General features: G+C 36.1%; 1 long non-coding RNA gene and 2 pseudogenes across 1 annotated transcript; 1 reads left to right on the plus strand and 2 right to left on the minus strand.

Annotated features, from left to right (window-relative positions):
• Positions 1-3,499: 3,499 nt before the first annotated feature.
• LOC120195973 lies at positions 3,500-6,527 on the minus strand. Its single transcript, XR_005523126.1, has 4 exons — positions 6,186-6,527; positions 6,037-6,086; positions 5,838-5,914; positions 3,500-3,530 (listed from the first exon to the last, which is right to left on the minus strand). It is a non-coding gene; the product is annotated as an uncharacterized LOC120195973 (long non-coding RNA).
• Positions 6,528-8,385: 1,858 nt separating this feature from the next.
• LOC120195983 lies at positions 8,386-11,262 on the plus strand (annotated as a pseudogene).
• Positions 11,263-17,529: 6,267 nt separating this feature from the next.
• On the minus strand, positions 17,530-24,158 carry LOC120196005 (annotated as a pseudogene).
• Positions 24,159-24,179: the final 21 nt, after the last annotated feature.

The following is a 24,179-nucleotide window of genomic DNA, read 5'->3' on the forward strand; positions in this document are numbered from 1 at the left end:
CGAATTTGCGATAATGGAGATCGCGTTGCGAATTAGCGATCGCATTGCGATTTTGTTGGTCATTTTGGCAAATCCGGAAAAAGTTGGTTAAAATCGTATTTTATATGGGATTTTTGGTCACTGAGGTTAACCAAAGTCTCTTCACGATGACTTTAAAGCGAAGGACCCCAATTTTGATGTTTTATTTTCTTGGGTAAACTATATGTTCAGTACCTAAATTATTACTTTTATTCCGTTTTAATACTTAAAGTTTACTTTTTATTTCATTTTAGTACCTAATATTTATTTTTTATTTCATTTTAATACTTAAATTTTTAACGGCGGGTAAACAAAAAGTAAATTTTAGGTTTGTTTTTGAAAAAAATTGAATGTTTAGATATTAAAACGGAACAAAAATGATAGTTTAAGTATTAAACATGTATTTTATTCTATTTTCTTCTATGAAATTCTTTTGCGTTTTCTTTTGGTTTAATAATCAAAATGATCCCTGAATTAAACTTATTTTATTTTCTACTTAAATATCTAAGTTATAACTCAATATCTAATCTCTAGTCGAACTACGAGAGACACCTATGGATGAACTGAAAGGTGGAGCGATATTCTTAAAATTTTTAAATTTTTATATAATTTAATTATTTTTATATTTTTATTATAATTTAATTCTAATTAATATAATTTCACCTCTAAAATATTATGCTCACCTACTGGCGGAATTAGAAATTTATTATAGCATGAGTTCAAATATCTTTAACTTTTTTATAAATACAGTTTTTTTAATTGAGTGGACTTAATTAATTTTTTTATTTTAAAAAATATACACTTTTAATATTAATTAATATAAGAAAAATAATCACAAAGTTACACCTCTACTCCTTAACCCATATAGAAGGAGACCTTATGTGTGTATGGTTGGGGGAATGTGAGATTCCATTCTCCCAATGCGAATCTCACATTCCCCGTTTGGTTGGCCGGGGTAATATTACATTACCAATAGTAGATTTTTTGGGGTATATTACTGGGAATGTCATTATCTCCCTTTCTTTAGGTATTGTTGGATTACCGGTGTTTTGAACTAAAATGCCCTTAAAAAAAATTTCTTTCAAAAATATCCTTATTCTATTATTGAATAATAAAAATTATACGAAGGTTAAATTACAAATTTATTCTTAAACTATTTTAGATTTACAAAAAAAAACTATAATTAAAATTTTATATGAAGTTTAAGGATTAAAACAAAATTTTACCTTTTCATTAAACCTTTTTATATTTTCAATTTTGTAAAAAAAATTATATAAAATTTATGAATTTAAATTTTTTAAAGAAAAATATATAAATATTTTCTAACTTGTTAAAAAAACAAATATATAATAAGGATAATTTAGTTAAATATACATTCCAATAATCTTTTATTCTTTTAACCAAACACTGTAATCTTACATTCCTTGCTAAACCAACCAAACACAAAATACAACATTCCCAGTAATCCTATTCTCTGGTAATCTTTTATTCCCACTGATAATCTTATATTTCGTGAACCAAACGCACCTCATGGGTAACCGGTCATCATTGGATCATCACAATTATCATTTTGTACGAAGTTCATTTATTATTAATTAAAAATGATGGATTAAATTTTCACGTGATCTTAATTTTACAAAAGAATAATATAAGATCTTGATATTCATCACTTAAACTGTAGCAAGTAGTCAATAATCTTGTTATCAATTTGAACTTGCAAACAATATTTTTTGAATTAATTATTGATATTTGATCTATTAATCGACTAATCTAGATCGTGTATTACAGAGGCGATGACGACCCTCCCAACCCAGTTTGCTCCATTCGCAAACATCAATGTTCGAACCCCTGACCTTGCTTAAGGAATCTAGTACCTCATCTCACTAGACCAACTGATGGTTGGTAACTTACAAATAATATTTTAAATAGAGTATCAAATTATGTTATATTAAAATAAAGAAATTAAATATCAATTTTTACCATAATAAAAGGACTAAAACAATAGTTAGACCATATAAGTCCTTCAACTCGTCATCGTGACCTTTTCCACATGTTGGAAAAAAGGATATTACTTCACCCAGCTAATTCCCTCCATGTCGGCCTTAAAGAATCATCGTCTAATGTCAAAGATGATTGTTCCTGGCGTTATCGCAGAACAGACGTATCATGGCCCTCCCTCTTTTACTCTGCCGTTCGTCCAGCTCGACTCCACGGGGTTTAAGTAGTTGCAGACTGAAGTTTCTTAGCTTTTGTTAGCTTCCTTTGTTCACCAAAAAATAAATCATTGTTTAATTAAATTTAATGTTAAACAGGTTTTTTTTCCAATACCAAATTAGCATAAAAATTTATTCCTGCAAATGATAGATTTAATGAAATTTGTTGTTTTTAAACACGAGCTTAGTTACCATTCACAAATACCCATGTATTCATTTTTTTCCTCTTAAAAATATTTTTAAAAATTTTAACTTACTTATTTACATAAAGTACAAAATAAATAATTTCATACCAATTACAAATTAAAAATAAAAGTTTTAGTCAACATTTTCATTTAAAAAACTATTTGATTTTTTTTCAAAAGTTGATGGAATTTCAACAACCCATTAAGTTGTGGCATGCGACTATATATATCATTACATGTTAAAATTGTTAAATTCAAATATCAAATTAGACAAAAAAATATCAAAGGAAAGACAAATTCGGTACAAATTGTAATTTAAAAAAAGAAGCAGCATAGGTACCAATACCATATTAGAAAAAAACTCAAAAAAGTAACAAATTCGGGTACCAATCATTTAATTAACCTTGGTTTAACAAGCGTACGCCATGGCAGCTGCATTTGATAAACCAAAACCTGAAGTTCAAGGGTTCAATGATTAACCTATCAAGAATCTACGAAATTCGTTTGTAAACATATACTCCGAAGCTCACTCAGATGTTTAGCTCAACGGCAAAATTTAAAATGTCCCAAGGGAAAACCATGACCTTCTGTTGTTTCAGGAGTAACAGAGCTATTGCTTTTTTCTTCCACCCTTCCCGGACTTGGAAGATCCGGAAGTACTCGATGTCGATGGAGCTTCCTGCTTCTTAGTCCTTCCCGGATGTCTAGGTACCAACTCCGCAACTTGGAGCTTCAGCTGTTGCCTGCAACCACACAAATTATGGAACTACAGCGCATAATTCACTCCAGCGCTACTCTTGTTCTTCTTCTCATTTAATTTTAATGAAAAAAATGAGACACATGCAACACTTTTCCCTTCATAATCTAATTTCGCAAAGTCGAAGATGGAAAGTGTTTTCACACCATCAAATAACTCGCGTTTTCTACAGAAAATATGGCGCTTTTGTTTCAAAGAGTTCCATTATTTATTCTCAAACTCAAAACTGGCTGTATAAGTACGTTAAAGACGACACTTACTTAAGGAATGGCTGGATTGCTTAAAGTCCCATCCTCCTTTTTCAATTGAACCCTCACTCCCCTCTTGCATGAAATCACGAGGATATGCCTTGTCAATCTGTACAAATCAACTTTAACTCGGTTGTATAACAAATATAAAGAATTAGTTTGTTCAAAAAGCAGGTAGAGTAAAAATTTGACAAATCATTCAACAAGTGTGAGATGAATAGGTATTTGGCATTTTCGTTCAAAAGCCCCAAGTTCCAAGATGTTCCGCAAATGATTTTAACATCCTTGTCATAGGATGCCAAAATCATTTAGCTAATAAATAGCTCTAAAGGTAGCAAGACGCTGAGGTTTGAGGAGCAACCTTCTTGTCAGGTAAATCGGTGGCAGGGGAAACAAAGTTTACAAAAGGCACGGACAATAAAAGTGAATACTAATTGTATAACTAAAGATAGGTTTCGGAAACAGTGCACATGCAAAGGGAGAAATCAACAATGGATAAGGTAAAACACTGTATGTGTAGACCCACACTCTAGGAATAGACCCTTGAATGATGAACGGAGCAGTGCACGAAAAACCCAAAAACCATACTTGTGGCATTCAGAGACCATAAGAGTTTTACATCCTCAAAGGAGGCAATATACAATGGTGGTGACAACCTCGGTTAATTTTGATTCACCCAAGGAAATAGTATCTGTTAGAATTTGATGATAGAAAGTCCTAAATGTCCATTTATTGGTAGATTCACGGGGTAGTACAGAAGGGAGCAATGATAGAAAGCAACAAGAGTAAGACATATCTTCATTTATTTCGATTGTTACAGAAGGAAAAACACATATAATTGTTGCTATCCACAACAGATTTCAACCATTGCTAATGGAACTATTTAGCAGGTTACTTGAAACCTCAGGTTCTAATCAGGAAAAAAGTTCATATTAGATTTCAACAAAACCTTCTACTTGGAAACTGATACAAGCTCTAAAGGTGTGGGGGCAATTCTCTCTCAAGATGGCAGACCTGTGGTTTACTAAAGTAGAGATTTGGGACCAAAGCATGTTGATTTGTCTATATATGAGAAGGAGTATTTAGCCATACTCATGGCTGTGACAAAATGGAGGCACTACCTAGAAGGAAGACCTTTTGTTATAAAAATAGATCATGAATCCTTGAAACATCTACTGGAACAAAAATTGACTACTACAATACAGAAAAAACAGGTTACAAAACTTCTTGGGTTGGATTATTTAATTCAGTACAGAAAAGGAAAACACAACAAGGTGGCTGATGCTTTATCCATGAAGCATGAGGAAGGAGTTGAGCTAAACCAGTTGAGTGCTACTATGGTAATTCCAGCTTGGGTACAAGAAGCAGAGCTAAGTTATGAAGGAGATTAAATAGCTAAGGATGTCATTACTACATTGGCAGTGTCAGAGAATGCTGTAGAGGATCAGACTTTTTCTAAAAGCATACTGAGATACAAAGGACGGGTGTACATAGGTGACCATGGAAACCTTAGACAACAACTTTTTCAAACACTGCATGATACTCCACAAGGGGATCATTATGGGGTTACTGCTACCTGTCACAGGATGCAGTTATACTTCTATTAGAAAGGGATGAAAAAGATGGTGCAATAGTATGTGCAACAATGTGAGATTTGCTATAGAATTAAAGATGAGCATGTGTGTTTTTTTTACAATGTGAGATTTGCTAGAGAATTAAAGATGAGCATGTGTTGAAACCCAGGTTATTACAACCCCTGCCAATACCTCAACGAGCTTGGGAATTTATAACCATGGATTTTGTGGAGGGTTTGCCTTAATTCACAAAGGTACAATTGCATTTTAGTAATTATTGATAAATTCACTAAATATGCACATTTTGTGCCCTAGTACACCCCTTACAGCTGCTGAGGTTGCCAAGGCTTACTTAGATCAAGTATACAAGCTACATGCACAGCCTAAGATTGCTCTTTTTGATAAAGATCGAATCTTTACTAGTGTGTTTTGGAAGGAACTACAAAAATTGTTGGGCACTACAACCATATTTACCACTGCATACCATCCTGAGACTAATGGTCAGACAGAGAGACTCAATCAGTGTTTAGAACAATCTAAGGGAACTGTGTTTTGCTAGACCAACTACCTGGGTGAAATAGTTGTCCCAAGCAGAATGGCGGTACAATACCAGTTTCCACACTTCTTTGGGAACTACCCCATTTACGGTATTGTCTGGCTACATGCCTCCAACCATGACTAGGTCACAGAATAAGGGTGGCAGATGTGCAGAAGCTCATGCAAGAGAGGGATCACCTAAATAACATTCTACAAGATCAACTCACTAAAGTACGACAAAGAATGAAGCATTTTGCAGATAGAATATAAGTGATCGAGAATTCCAAGAGGGAGATGAAGTTTACCTTAAATTGCAACCTTATAGACAGACTTCAGTTGCTCTGAGAAAGAACCTTAAACTCTCAGCAAGGTATTATGGTCCCTGTAAGGTTTGAAGAAAATTAGGTCAGTTGCTTACCACCTGACACTATTAGCACACTCCCAAATACATCCAGTATTTCATGTGCGTATGCTCAAGAAGAAGATTGGAGAAAAAGCAATTACCTCCAAGGATCCTTCGGAAGTGAATGCTGATGGACAAATCCGAGTGTATCCTGCCATGGTTTTGGATAAACGAATAATAATAAAAAAGAAAATCAAGCTACAACTCAACTGTTAATTCAATGGTCTATCTTGGGTTCAGAGAATGCTACCTAGGAAGACTTTTCGGTTCTGAAATCACAATTTCCTAATTTCGATCCCTGGGGACAAGCATCTACTGTAGAAGTGGGTATCGTAACGACCTAGGAGGAGGAACTAGGTTTTGTAGAAGGGGAAGTGGGGAAAGAGCTAGGGATTACTGAGGAGAAATTGGGAATTGAAATAATAAAAAAAAGGGGAAATGAAGTTACATGATGGGAACGTGGAAGAGGAATTAGGGTTTGTAGAGGGGAATTGGGGAAAGAGCTAGGGATTGCTGAGAAAAAATTGGGAATTAAAGCTGAGAAGGGAGAAATGAAGTTAGCTGGTGAGAACGTGGAAGCCCAACTGGAGTCAAAATACTTGAGTGATAAAATGAAGTGGATCGAAGAAAAAGGAAGTGGGTCATCAGCTCTTATGACCCAATATGAAGGCAGTGCATCATCAATTCATGGACATGCTCCAGCCAAGTGAAGCCCCACGAACGGTTAATGGAATCTGCTACAAGGACGCATAGTTGGCAAACAAATAAATAAAATTAGCACATGGAAAATCAAATATATATATATATATGAATGTGTACCGTGAACAAGTTCCTTATGAATGAAAATATCAGAATTCTCTTCTTTTACCTTAAAATTCCCTCTATTTCTTAAATCCTTTCTTTTATTACGAGCTCAGTCCTGACATGTTTTAAAATAGGTTATCCCATAATAAAACTACTCATAGATTTATCATGATACGAACACAATAAAGTAAAAGAAATACACTACACATATTGTCACAAAAGTTTTGTAAGTTATATTTTAATTATTAAAGTTATTAATAAATTAATATATTATGAGAATTGATGACGTTGATGATGAATTAGACTATATATATATATTAAATATCAAGTTAATAATTTAGTTATTAGAGATCAATATGGATATTTAATTTTCTATACATCATCAACAAGAAGGGAATCAATCACTAGTAACAAGAAGGGAATCAATCACTAGTAACAATTAGGGATCGGCCTGGGTAGTGGTTATGGGTTAAGTGCATCTCCATTCTTTTGGAAAAGTGATTAAATTTAGTTTAATATGTTAAGGAAAAAAGAAAAAAAATTTACAATTTTTGCATACACATTATTTTGAAGAAAAGAAAATTAAAATTTTGAACCATCATTCTTAAATTTCTAGATCCGCTATTGGGCATGGGTCGAGTTGGGTCTGATTTTTAGTCCACCCGGCCTGACCCGAGAACAAGAAATCCTCCACCCAAGATCCGACCCGACCTGACCAAAACAAGATTTCATCCGACCCAAACCCTACCCGAAATAATAAAAAATATATTATTTTTATTCAATAAAAACATGGACATAATTAAAAAAATAATATATAGAGGGGTATTATTGTGATTATTTATAAATATATAAGGTAAAATTATATATTTTTTTCGGGTTGGGTCAGGTCGAGTATTTTTCACCCTAAACCCGAACTGACCTGAACAACACATTTAAAAAATCTGACCCGACCTGAATCCTATTTTTCTTTAAAAAAAATCGATCAGGTCGGGTCGAAATCCGTCGGGTTTGGGTTCATGCCCATTCCTAGTAACAATTTTGTGGATTATAGACAATGTTAGTGACAAAAATAACTTATGAAACATTAGATCAAAATATAAAATAAATGAATATTTAGTGATATCGAGTGTAGTTTATCCAAGAAATACAAATTATATCCACACCATTCATTAAAAGGACGAACGCGGACGAACGGCTTCGATCAGTAAACTACAAGATCTCTAACGTAGAATCAACCGCACAAAATTAAAGCTTTTTTAGGGTCCTTTCCCCTATATTCCTTCCGATCATCATCTTTGCTTAATTTTATCTCTCTCGATTTCTCAGGTAAGAAAAGAATAATTAAATTAAATGTTTTATTTTTCAGAATTCAATTATAATTTATTTAATATTTAGATAATCGGAATCTTTTATATGTTGTAATTGTCGGTTGGTTGATTGATTGTTGTCGTGGTTGAAGAGGGTGGTGGGTGCTTTATTTATTTTTTGTTCACAGTTCGAAAACAGGGTTATCCCGTTCGAATCTTCAACAATTTGGGTTTTTTTCTTTCAATCGGAATTTATTAATTTGTTTATTGTTCAAGTAAAATGATTCTTTGATTTGTTGTAATTGTTGGTGATTGATTGATTGTTGTTTGTGGTCGAAGAGGATGTGGGCTGCTTCATGCCTTGCTTCGTGTTGTGCTGTGTGCGCCTGCGATGCGTGCCGCACGGTGGTTTCAGGGATTAGCCGGAGATCGGCGAGGATCGCCTATTGTGGACTTTTTGCCCTTTCTCTGATTCTTTCGTGGATACTTCGTGAGGTTGCTGCGCCGCTTATGGAGAAGCTCCCTTGTAATTTTCGTTAAAACTCTGCCTCTCTTAATTCGGTTATTGCTAAATTATGCGAGTCACGTAGTTAGTTTGTTTTTAGATTTCAATAGGAAAAACAATTGTTGATGTTGAATCGAGTAAATGATGACGCTAAATAGTTAGTAGTATAATAGCATTAGCATATGCAATGTGCAAGGAGGATGGGTTATTTAGGATTTGTTTTTGTGGTAATTTGTCTCACAAGCGTCGTTTTACTCTGAGCTAAGTGCCTTATACATGTCGCATTAATGTATTATGTCTTTTAGGGAATCTGAAGAAAGCTAATACTTCGATTTGATTATGGAATTTATCACCATTCACCATGTCTTGGATATGATTTATCGGATTAAATCTGTGTTTCGGATAATGACAAGCTTGTCTTTTACACATTTTCCCTCGAGTGATAATTGGTTCTAGTACCGTATTTCGCTTCTATCATGCTGCCCCATTTTTGGTTGTCTTTAGTTATTGATATGTGCCTCCATGTTCATGTATAGAATGCTTAAAAGCAAGCTTGCTGGCTGCATCTTGCATATACTCATTTTGCTGATTTGTTAATATGCCATTGTTATTTGTGCAGGGATAAATCATTTTCATAAAACACCGGACAGGGAATGGTTTGAAACGGACGCGGTGCTGAGGGTTAGCTTGGGAAATTTATGTGTTTCACTATCCTGTCAGTTTCTATGGTTGGAGTGAAAACTCAGAGGGATCCTCGTGATGCTGTGCACCATGGTGGATGGATGATGAAAATTATTTGTTGGTTCATTTAGTGATTTTAATGTTTTTCGTTCCAAATGAGATTATCAGCTTCTATGGTAAGCTACATTCTGATGGATCATTCTACAAGATTAAGAATATTATCCTTGTCTAAATGTTTTACAGGCTATAGGAGATAAGTTCTTAGAGACCATTTGCAAATATGATTAGTGGAGATAATAATTTGGCTAAAATTGATTATAGTCAACTTAAACTTACACTTAAATTTGCTTTTGCAGAGTCAGTATCAAGTTTGGTGCAGGACTGTTCCTTTTGGTTCAGGTTGTGCTTTGCTTGACTTTGTTCATGGATGGAATGACAAAGGGTCGGATACGATGACAGTTCTGGTTAGTTTTGTTTCTGACATTTTAATGGGTTCACTTCTTTTTATTGTTCAGATCAACTGATATCCGTGCCTTTTCTCTAGGTATGTTGCTCTGTTAGTTGTTTCACTTGTCTGTTATTTGGCAACATTTGGCTTCTCGGGACTTCTCTTCCACTGGTTCACTCCATCCGGACATGATTGTGGACTCAATACCTTCTTTATCGTTATGACCTTGATTCTTGTTGCTGTTTGCCATAGTTGCTCTGCATCCTGCTGTAAGTCTCTACTTTTGGGTCTTCATAATTATTTTATCCCATCAATATCAATTTTATCCCATATTTATTACCTTGGCTCGAGTCGATGGCGCTGTTAGATATATTATACTGTTCCATGATTGATAAACTGTATACCTTTTCAAACATGCATTTGTAGTGCAACTTTATCACCGTACCATATTTCATGCCGTTTATACAAGTATGTTGATGCACATAGTCATTCCCAATGTGTATATCTTGTTGAATTCTTATGTTTAACAGGTTGGCGGTAGCATTTTGCCAGCTTCAGTCATATCATTGTACTGCATGTACCTATGCTACAGTGGACTTGCAAGCGAGCCAAGAGATTACGAATGCAATGGTCTTCACAATCACGCTAAAGCAATTTCTACCGGCTCCTGACCCTTGGTCTAGTTACCACTGTCCTGTCGGTTGTCTATTCTGCTGTTCGTGCTGGGTCTTCCACGACTCTGCTCTCCCCACCAAGTTCACCACGTGCAGGTACCATGGACAACATTTCTCGATCCTTATACCATTGAAATAAGCTTTCACGATGTTCTTTTCTTAGAACTTAAGCAAGTTTTGTTTACAAACTTCATTTATTTTTGTATTGAGAATAGGGGTAGGTATTTCGAAAGTCCATCAACCGTGTTTGGTTTACATATTTTGAGAATTCGGGGTTCACTTCTCCCTCTTTCCTCCGTCCCTCACCGCATTTTAGGATCTTTTCGAGGGGTGGAAAAGATACCAAAACAAATTATATATTAAGAGAGTACTTTAACATTCTGCTTTGAATGGTTGAAGGTGCTGGAAAGCCTTTGCTTCCAATGGACAAAGTAGACGAACACGAAGAACAGGGGAAAAACAAGCCAGTCTCGTATTCGTACGCCTTCTTCCACATAATCTTTTCTCTAGCAAGTATGTACTCGGCAATGCTCTTAACTGGATGGTCAACCTCGGTTGGGGAAAGTGGCAAGTTAGTCGACGTAGGCTGGCCATCTGTGTTGGTTCGGGTTATAACTGGGTGGGTAACTGCAGGTCTCTATATCTGGTCACTCCTTGCTCCTATTCTGTTCCCAGAGAGGGAATTCTAGTTCTTGGCCATTGTTATTGCAATAAATTTAGTTATATGTGTGTGTGATTTGACAAATCGGATTAAAAAAACATTTATCTGTGTCAAAAGTGGGAATCAGTAAATGTACTCTTTGTATGTGTGTTTGATCAGTGATGGGGTTGAATATACCCTCACTGAAATCCTAAGAACCCTTTGTTGATGCTATTATACCATAATGTAATTATAAGGTTGAAGTAAATGTGTTTAATTTTAACCCCTTCATCTTTGATTGTGTAATTTCACACAACTTAGTAGGATTTATTGATTTAAAATATGAATAAATAAATATTTGAGTCGTTATAGTATAACAATTACTCGATTTTTTTTCTCTTATTGCGACTGTTCTTACTACATTCATGTATTTTTATTAAAAAAAATCCATACTATTAATTGAGGGATTGTTAATTAAATCTTAATTCGGTTGATACGTTTTACAACGTATTTTTTAAATTTTTTGAGACGATTTTAAATTATAATTTTCTGTAAGCGTTAAAATGTAATTGGCAGTTGGCACTATGTTCGTGACTTTGTCTTCTAATTTTATAATTTTAAGAGAGGTTATGATAGAACTTTGGAAGGACCCCTTGGTGAGCGGAAGTGGGAGGAGTTACGCGCTTCCTTACCTGACTCCGACTCTGACTCCGTACTGTTACGACTTGCTGCCATGAAACCGCCATTACTACAAGGAGGAGAGGACCGACCAGGGTAGATATGGAAAGGATTAGGCAGTTTTCTATTTCGTGTGCTTACAAATGTCGAATGGAAATGACTGAAACTACCGAAAATCAATTCTGGGACGTACTTTGGAAATTCCAGGGCTCCCGAGCGTGCCATTTCTCCTCTGGCTAATTTGTAAGGGTCATCTTATGACTGAAGAACGAATAAGACATATGATAGAAGATACAAGCTGTTCCTGTTGTGGCACGATGCATGAGTCTTCATCCCATGTTTATCGAGAGTGTATGGCGACTCCGGCTAGTTGGAATGAACTCGTCAAACCGCGACTGCTTGATGTTTTCCATAGCAGGAATATAGTTGATTGGATTCAAGTAAATCTTCAACGACCTGGTTTTTTCCCTTTAGTTTCGGACGAATGAGACTTGCTTTTTGGTTCCATTCTATGGAGCATTTGGATGCAAAGGAACCAAATGATCTTTGCACCGGAAACCTTGAAGACTGATAGCGTCATACAACATAGTTGCCGATTACTAATGGAGGCTGGCCAAGCTCGAAATTTAATACTGTCGGCAGGAGTGGACGAGATAGGATAAGTTGTGAGATTTGATGGGAACCTCTGCCGCCAGGATGGTGTAAGGTTAATACGGATGATGCACATAAAACGACTTCTGCCTTACAGTCTGTGGTGGGATTATACAGGATGAGACTGGCATGTCGATTGGTGGGTTCACGAAAGCCATAGGAGTGTGTTCGGTGCTTGATGCGGAGCTTTGGGATATGCTGGAAGGTCTTTATTTGGCATTGGATTTAGGAATGAGACTTGTCGTTCTCGAGATGGATAGCAAGAATGCATGGATGTTACTTAAACAAGGTACGAACATGGAATTGGCTTCCCCTTTGGTTCCACACATAGTAAACGTTATTCGATGAGATTAACAGTTGTAGTTTGTGCACATGGCTCGTGAATAAAATATGGTCGCAAATAGTATGGCAAAACTTACATGAACTTTATTGTTTGAACTTCGAACTTTTAGTTCTCTCCCGATGAAAGTTATGACGTTTTCACAAATATGTAATTTTCCCTGGTGATTCTCCCTTTTGGCTCGCATTCTTGAAATCTTTGGGGTTTATTCTGGCCATTCGGTAAATAAACAGATTTATTTTTCTCCTAATAAGCCTATTGATTCGAGGCATACCATCAACGATTCCTTGGGATTTAGCCTTGTTAATGAAATGAGTATTTATTTGGGTACTCCTGTGCGACAACGGGGAAGAAATTTCAAGCTGTATACTACGCTCTTGGACAGGCTGCGCTCGAAACTCTTCAACTGATCTGCCTCTACTCTCTCTCGCAGGGCGTATCACCCTTGCGAAGGCATTTTTATCGGCTATCCCAACCTATTTCATGAAGTCGTGTTTACTTCCGAAACATGTTTGTGACAATATTGAGCAACTCATTCGGCATTTTATTTAGAAATCTAGTGATAATGAAAAAGCTTTCTCCTTAATCAATTGGAATACCGTTTGTCAACCTTATAAGCATGGCGGATTTGGACTATGAAATCAATCGTTCCATAACATAGCTCTAATTTGGAAAATTTCCAATGCCTGATTAATAATCCGGAAGCTCTTTGGATAAAGGTCCTGCGTGAAAAGTATTCAGTTTCAGATTTGGTTCTTGCTTCCATACACAGGTCTTCTGCTCCCTACTTTGGAGATCTCTTTCTAAGACTTGGCCTCTCTTTCTTTCGAATCTCTCTTGGTCTATTGGAAATGGTGAGTCCATACGTTTCTAATCTGATCCTTGGATGCCGAATCTTGGTCCCCTCCACCTCTGGAAAGATCGGCAGCCATTGATACTGATGATGCGTTTGTTTCAGATTTTTCTGATTGTAATGGGAATTGGAATTGGCAGGTTTTGGAACCCCTTTTAGACGATACTGCCATCTCCCATTTAAAAAACATTTCAGCCCCTAGCCCCGCTCTTGGTTACGATCGTTGCCTTTGGAAAAATAATTCCCAGGGTGTTTTCACGGTTAGCAGCGCCTATGCTGCTCAGGCAAGCAGCCAATGGACCGCTCCTCACCCCATTTGGATGCTTATTCGAAAGCTTTGTGTTCCTGAAAGGCTCCGAATCTTTATCTAGTTGGTTGCGCATGATCGTATTCTCTAGAATGTCAACAGGCGCAAACGTGGTATTGCCACGATCCCTTCTGCAGTTCTTGCAGCTCTTCGGAAGAAACTTCCGTCCACATTCTCCGTGATTGCACCGAGATTAAACCGTTGAGGGCCGCCTTGGCACATTTTTCGGGTGTCTTTGAATTTTTTTACCTTGCATCTACAGGATTGGATAATGGCCAATTTATCTTCTAGTTCATCCCGTCATTATATGAGTGCCTATATTCCTTGGAGTTCTATCTTCGCTTCGCTCATTTGGCATATATGGAAGCGCCGAAATGACTGGATTTTCAACCACAAATTCCACTCCATCGACATTGTGCTCCACCGAAGTCTCAACTGGGCAGCGGTTTACTCTTCAAATCCTGTTGCAATTCAAAGCATCTTTGGTCCCAACAACGTTGCTGAAATATGCTGGGAGCCTCCATCAATGGGAACCGACTGCCTTAATACTGATGGGTCGGTTGATCATGCTAACCGAGGTTCGGCTGGTGGTGTGATACGGGATCATCTTGGTAACTTCATCGTGGGTTTTAACAGGATCTTGGGCATCACCACAGTGATTCAATCCGAACTTTGGGGGATATTGGAAGGCTTAAATTTAGCTTGAGAACGAGGATTTCGCCAATTACTCCTTCAGACTGATAGCTCTGATGCTTTTGAGATGATAACATCCGCCTCTCCTACCAGTCTGATTGCTCTTGTTCGGGAGATCTATGATCTACTTAATCGAAGCTGGCAAGCTGATTTTAAGCTGATTCGTAGAGAAGATAATATGGTTGCAGATTCTTTGGCGAAGTTTGACGACGGCTCCGGTGATGCTATCAAGATATTTGAAGAATGTCCCTCTGATATTCATCCGGTTTTAATTCATGATGTTGAAGGTCCGCCTTACATCCGCTATAGTAATCCTGCCTAAACGTGTTCTTTAGGTTCATTTCCATTAAAAAAAATTGCAACAATTTTAATTTGTTGTTGCACTAACTGAGCGACCTTAGCGATAAATGAATTGTTATTATTGATTTGAGATCCTGAGTTCGAACACCATAAATATTATGAGTGTGAGCGTTCTATATCAAATGGTTGAGAATTATCTATTGTCTTGTACTTACCCCATACTAATAAAAAAAACACAACATTCTTCTCTTGTTTAACGTTACAATTATAGATCTTATGATAGCTATCATACTAATAAAATTAAAATTCAAGTGTTTTTAAAATTTTTATAATCGGTTACTTTTATCATAAAAAGTAAAATTCAATTTTTGGTAGGCTTAATACAAAAATAAGTGCTCAAACTACTTGAAAAATGTTTTAGTGTCTAAAGAATTTTTCGTTAAAAATATGTACCTAAAATTTTCTATGTTACGATTTTAGGTTCTCGGACGTTAACCGCCGTTAAAAACCCGTCAAAACATGTGGAGAAAGATATTGAAATATTAATGTGAGGATTTTAAGGGCTTTATTATTTTAAGAAAATTCATAGGCTTTTTCAGAAATTTTATTTTAATATTACTTCAAAACAAACAAGAGAAGCATTACTCCTCAATTTGCCAAACCATAGAGGACGACTTCTACATTCTTAATAAACAAAATAGAGGGACCGTCCTTTTGGTCTATAAAAAGAAGGAATAATAGATACTAATACTTTATGAAGTTCTGATATCCGCCTTCTACTTTTGGTAATTTTTTAGTTGCATGTGCTTGTATCATATATCTATGATTCATACTTGTGCTGTGATGAACAATGTCATGTCTCTCACTGCATCATGCATGCATCTTCACACATGGCCCATGTCTTTCATATCTTATGTTGTATCCATTTTATCTACGAATCCTTTCATCAATCCAACATTCGATTTAGCTCATCACCTACCTTTCTCCTCCTATATCGTACCCTTTTTTCTATCAGCGTCCATTCTGTTGGAATCAAACTTGATTCTTTGACAAGGTTACAACCTTGTAGAAACAAGCACATGGGAAATGAATTGCGGCAATAGCTATCTAAATGAGTCGGCATAGCTTGAAACATGTTGCAACACGTGACAATTAACTTGGCAGCATTTAATTAAGGGATAAGGAAGTCATCCACCACGGCAAGGAAGAATGGTAACAAGTTGAAAGCAGCAAATTAGTGGTAGCGAATAGGCGGTTTATACACCTATATATATATATATATATATATATATATATTTGTGTGTAAGTTGCTTCAAAATTCATGTATGTAATACTAATGAATGAGTGAAAGGAAAAAGAATAAGAGAGAGAGAATAAATTCGAGAGATTGAGAAATAGTTTAGCAAAACTATATTAGAGAAAAAGAGTCGAGGTTAGCAAAGTTTGGCTATTGTGGTGTTGTAAAATAGCCGAACTAATATCAATGTAACGTCGTTGTATCGTATTTTGCTCGAATTAATAATAGTTTGAGTTATAAAAATTATGTGTTCACTAATGTTTCCAACACTTTCGTCTTCGGATGAAAACAAGTATGTGTTTGAAGAAGTTACTCGAATGGGTTTCAAATATACGGGTTAAGGATGATTGACAGTGGTGACTCAGGTTTGAGAAAAAGGAAGCAAACAACAAAATCAGTAGGATAGTAGGTCTGTTGTATTGATAGATGTGAGATGCATAGACGATGAAGGGAACAATGATGTTTTCGGGTGTCAAGATTCAAGAAGATAAGTGAAAGTGGACGGACACAGGAATTTAGTTTAGGTACGAAATTAAGAAATTATATTAAAATTTGAAGGGATACAGAGTATAAAATTTTAGAAATACAAAATTATATAGTTAATAGAAAATAAAAAAAATCTAAAATATAAGGGAATTTAAATTTTTAGGGGGTGCGATCCAATATCTCTCGGTCCATCCTTATGTGGGGACCTATTGACGGATCCCCTTGCCTAGGATGAACATATATCCATCCTAAAATCTGTATTTTAATTATTTATTTATTTATTTTATATGAAAATTTTATGTTATTAATACAGTCTGGCCACCCTTAAAATTTTTTCCAGATACGCTAGTACAAAGAAGTGAGTGGTGAGGTGCTCAGATTTGAATATAATAATATAGAAATGATTTCAGAATCAAATAATGAGGCAACTGTGTAGCTTTTATTAAACCGAAGAGCAATCTGGTTCATTTTTTTTACTAAACATTTTGATTTATCATAAAATTCTTCTCACATTTTGATATCTTCAAGACTTTTGATGTCTTATAATAGAATTAGCCAATTTATTACATTGTTTTATGATTTTTATACTATTTTTTATATTAGTAGAACAATATAATACAAAATCTAGTTGCAGATTCATACAATTGAAAATGAATTATAAAGAACAAAATTAGGTTAAATAACATAGGTAAAAATATATAAAGTCTTTTAACTTGGTCAACAAGAAATAAAACCTTAGACTTAAGAGGACCAAAACAATACCTATTTAATGGGGGCTCTGGTGCAAGAAAGGCCCCTTGAATGAAACACTAGTGCATATATATATATATATATATATATTAGATCGTAGTATCCAACAACAACCCGACGTTAAAGCGAGCTAAAAGCTGGCATCTTTGGTAGACGGACAATGTATTCTAGTCTAACAAATCATTCTTTGTTGGGGTCGGATGAAGCAGTCGATGACACGACGCTTCTGTTTTCATACTTTTTGGATGCTGCTGCAGCCGGCATTCTTTGAGGGTTGTTAGTTGGGGTGGGTGGCATCTGACCTTGCTCAGATAACTTTCCGATGAGGTCCATCACGGTGGGAATCAACCTGGTGGATAATGAAATAAGACCCGGGAGCTGCAAACACAGAGAGAAAAGGTTCTCAATTAGTCATTTAATCACAATGGAAACTGTAAATGCAGTCAGACGAATACTTTTCCATTCCAATACTCCAATGCATCACTTATACTGTAACATTTACGATCTGTGAAATTGAGACCAATGGAATCTTTAATCCGACAACTGTGCTTTAACTGAAGCAAATCCTTCTCAGCAACAGGCTTTTATAATTCTAGTTTACGTGTTTTTGAAGTAAACTGTTTCGGCGCATCATGCCATAGGAGTCGTTGGCCTACCAAATGATTTTAGCATGCTCATAAATAAATAAGGGATAAATGGATATTAGTTCAGAACTCACAACTCCATAACGGAATTGACCCGAAACGTCGAGCTGCACCCATAGAGCCTTCACAACCAAGTAACTCACAAAGATAACAGCCAGATAGAAAGGATTTCTGCAATGAAGGATATTGACAAGTAAGCACAAGTGAGCAGACGAGGGTAATGATATTAACAGATAGAGAAAAAATTAGTTCAAAGCTATGAGTGCAACACACACCTCAGAACAGTCATAAATTCATTAAATCCCAAAACCAGCAAGGCAACAATTGCCCATGGAGGTGGCAACCAGTTGTTGCTACGTTTGTTGGCTTCCTGAAAGTATAAGAAAACTAACCAGGCATCAGTAAACTCGGGTGACAGGAAACAGGTGCAATGGGAAGGGTGGGAACAAAATCTTCAACATAATTATAATTTTAAAATTCATGCCTGAGCAGAAATGGCCTGAGTAACAGTGTACTCTGTCTCAGTTGTGAATTGCCGCCAGAAAGCCTTGCACTGGACAGGTGTGATCAATGTCCTTGACGGAGGGACCTGTACCAGTTCCGATTAACACATTGAGAGAAAGACAGATTGTTTAAATAATGACGATAAAACATTAGAGAGAAAGACAAAATGTAAATGCCCTACCGTAGCTTTAGCATTATACATTTAGTAGGTGAATGCTACAAATTTGTTATTTATGGTATATGTACCATTGTGGGTTTTCATATTCAGCCAATGTGAGGCAAATATGTATCAATGAATGGTATGCAATGATTGAACAGTTTGTACAGTTAAACTGTATCTCATGAAGGTCCTCGGCAAGAACAAGACTTCACCTTCTCCCAAGTGCTTGTGGCCAGAGGATCAACCATTATGGTCGCAGCACTACTGTTGGTATCCAACAAGGCAGAAAATAGTATTTTCTCGATATTGTCAATGCCATCTTCCAAACGAATTGCAGCCATAACAGCGAGCAGTTTCAAGCACTGGTAACAGAAAACAAATAAGTTTAGCATGGAGCAGAATGTAGCATAATTCTGAAAATCCAATAACTGATACTAGATAAACATACTTCAGTACGAGCTGTTATAGTTATTGCCCGAATATCTTCGTTCCCAGTCCAAATCCGAGGCATTGAATCAGAATCATGACTGAACAATGTTGTAAACCTGCACTCTTTTTTTTCAGTCAATTCTGGTAATGTACAATGTCTAGCAAACCAACTACCTTGGCTCAAACATTGAAATGTTAATTACCTATCCTTCATACGGATCACTACCCTTCCAGCTTCTTCTTTAGATTTTGTTTCAACCACTCCTCTGGCATAAGTCTGTAGACTCGTTAGCATCTTGCCTTTAGCATGTTCATCCAATTCAAAACCAGAGAGAGCCTTTGACATTCCACTGACAGCGGATTCAGTTTCACACTGAAGAAGGCTCCTTATTGAGAGCCAGGTCTCGTTATTAGCTCCATCAAAAAGTGATTCAATGGGTCCTGCCAAGGAATCATTCAGCTTTGCTGCAAAGAACCATATTATCCCGATGATTCCAAGTGATGATTTAACCATTCATAAAATGTGCGGTTGAATGTCACCATGTCTAATTCTTCAAACGTGATGGAATTTCACAACTATAAACCACAGAAATCATCCAAAGTAATTTATTATTTATCTTTCATAGTATATGAGAATAAAAAAAAAAGCACCCAAGAGCAATAATCATGGTCTTCAAAAGAATTAAACAAGAAAACTCTGGGTCTTCAAAGCACCCATGACTAGTTTCTGTACCTGATATGCTGAAGTAAGCTCTGAAAGTTTAGCCGCTTGGGCAGAAGCCACATGTGCCTCGATATCGCGACGTAACTTATCCCTAAATTTAGAGGAATCCCAGTTTGCTAGTTCAACAACAGCATCTGAAAACAACTTCAAACTCCATAATGAACTAGTGGTCTATAACTTTCTTTATAATGTCAGCTTATGGTAAACGAGAAACATTTTTAGTCAGCCATACCTTCATATCCTTCATCAAACCGAGCCATGTAAGATCAGTGCAGTTACGAGCAGCCACGGCAAACTTCTCTCCTCCATTCAAAGCCTTCTCAAATGCTTCCTTAAATTTTTCAAGAGTTCCAGACCTTAAATGTCCTAGTACGGTCTGGTGGGCTGGTTGGGCAAGCTAAATCAGAAGAAGAAAAGAAAATGAGATGATAGAATTTAAATGACAACAAAAAATTGACAATACCAGAGTTGAGTGCCATTACTTGGAACAGTTTTCTCAAGGGTTTTCTCTTTGATGATCTGACACCTTCATCAAAAAAAGTGGCTTCTGTATCATATCTAAATTCAGAACAAAATGAACAAATAAATTAATGTCCCTGATATGGTTGTAAAACCACAGAAAATAACTACAGAAAAGTTAAGAATCTTAAATTTGATCATCGGAACTCTTATTTGGCCAAGTTATGCCTTAATTTTCATCCACGAATTTACTGAAGCAATATGCCATTACCACCATCACGACTTACAAGTCAACAGATTGACAATCAGCTATCACGCCATTCCTACTTATCCTTAGTGACAGAGTTCTGTACAGTCACTTTGATAGGATAAATCCCTTAAAAGTAAGCGCAGTTCTTCAAACTGCTTATACAGATTCGAACTTATTTGTAACTTGACACTGAAAATTTCTTGAGATCTCATTAATCTTACTCTGATAGGGAAGTGTAGAGAGTGAATTCAGCTTCTTCCCAAAGCCAGAAACTGGACCAGTCTTTACATCTTCTTCTAACTTACGCCAGCTCTGTTATATGAAGTAATAGGTTGGTTTCAGTTTCTAGAAAAATAGTCATCACATACACATGGATCTGGGAGTGTCTACATGCAAACATTTAGGATTCACAAACAAATTTGAATGTCCATGTACCTCACTTTCAATGAAAGCAGTGTACTTTTCATGAGCAATTTCTTCGCAACGTACTGTGGCGACCATGACCTTCAGGCAAATGAAACATGGATAACAGACAAGATTATGAAGTTACAATCAAATAATATCCAAAAGCTTACTTATGGCTGGAAGATCAAGGTCCTTATTCTCCTTAATGACTTGCCAGATCTGCTGTGCACTAAAAGAGAACCCTGAAGCAGGTACCACTCCCTCCTATCTCCAGCAAGCCCCCCCGGTGCAATAGAGTGGAAGAATCGTTGTCTCAAATTAGAAACCTTCAATAGTAATAATAGAATCAGGTAAACTGCCTGTTTGCATGCCAAGTAGTCAAAAGTTTCAGCACTGTCATCCAACAGTGGCGGATCTAGAAATAGTTTTGAGGGTAGACACATATAGTTTAACAACACATGAGCAAGCATATTTGGCTGGTTGGCCAGCTGCTCATCTTTGTTCTCCCATATTTCCTTAGGACATGGGTTCTAGAATCACTAGGAGCACTCCTTTCCCTAGAATCCCCTTTCCCCTAGATAAGATAGGATTAGATTTAATTTGTCAAAAAATACAACTGAAACTTTTTATAATGAGGTGGATATAAATAAAATTTTAAGGTGGACGATATCCAACATACAGAAAAAAAAATATAAACCGTAAATAGAGATCTTTTATTTTAGAAATCTCCAGAGAAAAAGTAAACTGCACCTGATAACCAGGACAAGTGAGAAAAAAAGAAATGCAAAAACATAAATGGGGAAAAAAGAGATTATCAAGCATTCAATGAGCGACGCCCACAAATCTAGATATTAAACCTTTTTATTTCCACTTAAACAAAGTTCTACACAGCCAATAGTGTAAGTCTCATTTGCATGCTATGCTGAATGTCCATACGGTTGATTTAGCCACAGACTATGTACCTGCTCCTTAATAGCTCTTCCTTTTCTTCATAACTATTAAGTGCCACAACCTCAACCTGGCCAATATTGAAAACAATATTAATCATCAGAAGCAATACTCAGCCGGAAAGATATAAAGGGATGTTAAACATTTAAAGTACGCTGCATGAAATAACGACCCAATGATTATACATTGAAAAATTCTTTTAATGGGGTTTCCTTATGCTTCAGGCTTAGGAACCGAGTCCCATATCTGCAGTTCAAGAAACACTGGTCAGAAAGCATAACTGAATACAATGAGGAAAGCAAGGAAGCATAGCTGCATAGGCACCTTATACATACCTTCTGAATATCTTCTCTCAGAACAGGTTCTAATTTTCTAGTGGTGTCTGCAAACATAGAATGTTTAATAACTAATAAAGTAACTTGAAATTATAAAATAGCTCTCCAAACACAAGATAGTCCACAATAGAAGAAAGGCACCCACCCTCGTTTTATCACGAATTACAAACATCAATGTTGTTTTGCGGGGACTAAACAACCTCATCATGACCTACAACCAAATTAAAAGAAAAAGTAACCTCTTGAAATTCAGGGCACTGATTAGAAAGGCAACAAGGTCGCAAATACCTGGAATACAGTTTAAGAAGAGGCTTGTTGCAGCTTGCTCACGTCCAATATCATGACACCACCTAAATGAAAGTTGCTCAGTATTACTTAACACTTGCACATACTACTGATGGCAATGGACTTAAATGAATCGAGCACCATGTAGTGTCAAACCTTACATGTTTATGAGTACTATATCAGAAACCGCCAGTGCAAAAAGTGCACTTTGTTTCTCAAATGCTGTGTCATCCTGGAGTGGCAAACAAAAAAATATGTTCAAAAATATCTGTCTTCCTCCCCATTTTTCATAAACAAAGGAAAATCAATATAACTCAACAAACAAAAATAGACACAGAAAATACACTTCATCTTTTTTTAATCTGAATTCCAACTAATGATTTGGCTCAGCTTGATCCATCACTCATGATTTCGCGTTATTAGAGCAGTGAGACCTCTTTTAAGACATTAAAAATTGTTTAGGGTTCTTTTAACTAAAAAAACCGGGCAATTATGTGATCGTGATTAGTTCTTCAATTTCACATACAATCTACTAATCAATGCCCCTGAAATATGCTATTGAATAAATATCACCTTTTGTCTGACTTTTATGACAGAAAAGAATGTAACATTCAGAATTAAAAGCTTAACAAAAATTAAATAATGACTGACCAACCTTTAATTGATTTTACTATGCAGTGAAAAAAAATTCATTCAATATTATAACTATTCCTACGACCGACATATTATTAGTATCACCAGCCCATTGAAAATTCCTCAGAATTATTTGGAGGACGCATTTTGATAAAATTTCCATCAAAGCAAGGGAAAAAGATATTTAAGCTAATAAGGAGGGCAAACAACAGAGTGAACAAATATTTATCAGTTAATAAACGGTGTAGTTTCAAATTTTAGACCTATAGTTAATAATAGATGCAAGTTAGCAACAGTACCTCCCCGCGTTCCCTTCCATCAGTCCCCTCCAAATCCATTACTAGAGTGCAAGGCTCTATACCAGAGCATTTTGCCATCCAAATACCTTTCGTGGTTTGAGACCTAAAAGCAAGCACATCCCATTAATTGTTTGAGCCAATTGAAACAAATGCAATGTGTTGTAATTACAAAAAAAAAAAAAAGTAAATTACCTTCCTTTAAATGCATCCATTTCTCTGAAATTGGTGTAAAACAAATTATTTAACAGAGTGCTTTTTACCTGTAATATCATGGAAACAAAGTGAACTTTAAATGCCATAAGCAGAACTTACATGTCTACCAAACTTGATAAAAACACCAAAAGGTTAAAATCACTCATGGTGTGTGCTGTGTGCAACAGAATCAAAATATTGATACAACAAAGAGGATATAAACAATGAAGTGACTGAACTTCCAACTAATCATGAACTAATTGTATTCCACATCCTAATTCAAAATACAACCGATAAATGAAGCAGCTTAGAGCGAATGGACACCTTAGGAACAACGAAAAGCATAATTACAAAGCAGAAATCATGAAGATATAGATACCGCTGCTCTGTGGTCCCATAATGGAAACCACTGCATATGACAGGCCGCATTCGGAAAGTCTTACTTGATAAACTGTTCGAGTCCAGTAACATTGAATGAGCCATCCATCAATAAGTTGAGTGGAACAACATTCCGCACCCGTCGCTGAGAACGAAATGTTCATAGCATGTGTAAATCATAGATT

The sequence above is a fragment of the Hibiscus syriacus genome, unplaced genomic scaffold, assembly GCF_006381635.1.
Source record: "Hibiscus syriacus cultivar Baekdansim isolate YM2019G1 unplaced genomic scaffold, ASM638163v2 tig00117022_pilon, whole genome shotgun sequence".
NCBI lineage: Eukaryota > Viridiplantae > Streptophyta > Magnoliopsida > Malvales > Malvaceae > Hibiscus > Hibiscus syriacus.